A 2120-nucleotide genomic window follows, 5' to 3' on the forward strand; every position below is an offset into this window, starting at 1 on the left:
ACGATCCCTGAACTCGCTCCCGGCTCGGGAGCCCGCTTCCCGCCGCCCCCTCGCCCCTCGGAGTGTGGCCCCATTAATCCTTGCGACCCGGGCTGCTCCCTGCGGCCTGGACCCCGCCGGCTTGGCCCGCGCCGGGAGTCTAGGGGGTGAGCGGGGCGACCCGGGGGGACGGCGGGGTCTGCCGCAGGCCAGAGGCCGGGGCTCTCCGGGGGAAAAGGCAGGCGCTTGCCCGCCCCTCTTTCTGGGAAGAGATGGGGAGGGGGGCTTCTCCTGGGAGACTCGGGGCGTCGAAATTCCTCGTTCCTCATCCTGCGGCCCCCGCACCCCTCCTCCTCCCCGCCACGTACCCTGTCCCCTCCCCAGCCATCTGTTCCACTCGGCAGCGCCGCGGCAAACACGGCTCCAGCTCGCTTCCGCCCCTGCCCAGCCCCCTCCCCAAGCTCCCCACCCCGGGAACGGGGAGTGAGGAGACACCCCTCCCCCAGGAGGCCGAGATCTCTGCCTGCGTCTCCCACCCGGTCCCACGCCCCAGCTGGGCAGGGGCAGCGTCGAGACCCCCTCCTTCAGCCTCGAGGGTCAGTGAGGCAGGGGATAACGCTTGAACGGACGTTCGGCGAAGGAGGGCAGAGCAAGCCAGGGTAGGGGCCTGGAGATCGAGACCCGGGAAAGGGCAGACAGGTGGGTAAGGGGTGTATGTGGAGGGGTGTCGGGGTTCCCTTCCTGGCTCGCCGCCGGCTCCCACCCCCCCACCCCGTCCCAGCCGCAGCCACGCAGCGCCGCCTGCTGGGCACGCCGAGCACCCGGCGCACACGCCTCGCTTCCTCCGCGCGCCCCGCTTCTGTTCATCGCTTGTGATCAACTTCCACCAGACTGTACGGAAAGTCAAGGTCCGGGACAGAGATGGTAGTGAGACCAGGGCAAGGCCTCTGGGAACCCGTCCAACCCGTTGGTGGGTGCTGTCCAGTTCTGGTTTTGTATTTTGCGAAAAGGGCACAGTGCTGCAAGCCAGGAGTCTGGGCTCAGAGCAGGCAGGTATCTGCTGTGTGACTTTGTCAAGTCTCCAGACCCCTCTGGACATCTATAAAATGGGTGGGTCAGTCTGTTTTATCAACTCCTAAAGACAGTTTAAGACAAAGGGAGGGCTTATCTGTAATACTGTCTTCCAGGGCTAAAATTTGGGGGTTCTCCAAGGTGTTTTTTTTGGTGGGGGGGTGGATAAGGGTTTTGTGGTTACTCTCAGCCCTGAGAGGGCAGCAGAAAGTTGAGCTCATTATCTTGGAACCTCCTTTCTGCCGCTGATTGCCTTGGCAGACCTGTGGTTAGGACTCAGCAGTTAGAATGCCCAGGTTCCGAGCTCAGCTTCACCACCTACCAGCTGTGTGCCCTCGGGTCTGGTGCCTTAACCTGTCTGAGCTTTCCTCAATCTACGAAACAACCCGAAGACACCGACTTCTACAGTTAGGATGAAATGAGATACCCGTGTAGCTAGGACAGGCAGATCCTCAACAAATGTTAGTGGTCCCTCCCCGCCCCATCCCTCCATTCTGTGACTTTAAGGTTTATGTCCCAGGACAGAAAGAGATGTAGGAGTGGGATAAATAAGGTATAGCTTGCTGGAAGGTCCCTTGCCCTCAAAGACAGTGTCTTCCCTTGATGCAGGTAATTTTAAAGCCTCACTTTATTGCTAAAAGTAAATATGAACATAGCATAAAATGAAGCTCAAAATTTGCATGAAGTTTTAAGATAAAACACTACAAAGAATGTTACTTGCAACAGACCTCCCTCCAGGGATCCCTGGATAGGAAAGTTGGAGAGGCATTCCTTAGCATTCTTTCCAAAGCATCCTGCCCCTTATCCCCTGTAGGGAGAAAGGCCAACCTCCCGGATGTACCCCAAACCCTGAGAAGTGGCGGGCAGGAGCAGAGGGCAGGATGTGGACTCCCTCCAGACACTAAGGGCAGGGCATGGCTGAGAACAGGGAGGTGAGCCAGACAGCCACAGGTGGGCAGGCTGGCACTTCAGGTGTCCTACTTAATGCCCAGCTGAGCCTGGCTGAGGACGAGGGATGGGGTGTGGGAAGACACACCCCTCCCCCAAGACACAGGCAGGTACACACCAGC

Source organism: Balaenoptera ricei, chromosome 8 (genome assembly GCF_028023285.1).
Source record: "Balaenoptera ricei isolate mBalRic1 chromosome 8, mBalRic1.hap2, whole genome shotgun sequence".
Classification (NCBI taxonomy): domain Eukaryota; kingdom Metazoa; phylum Chordata; class Mammalia; order Artiodactyla; family Balaenopteridae; genus Balaenoptera; species Balaenoptera ricei.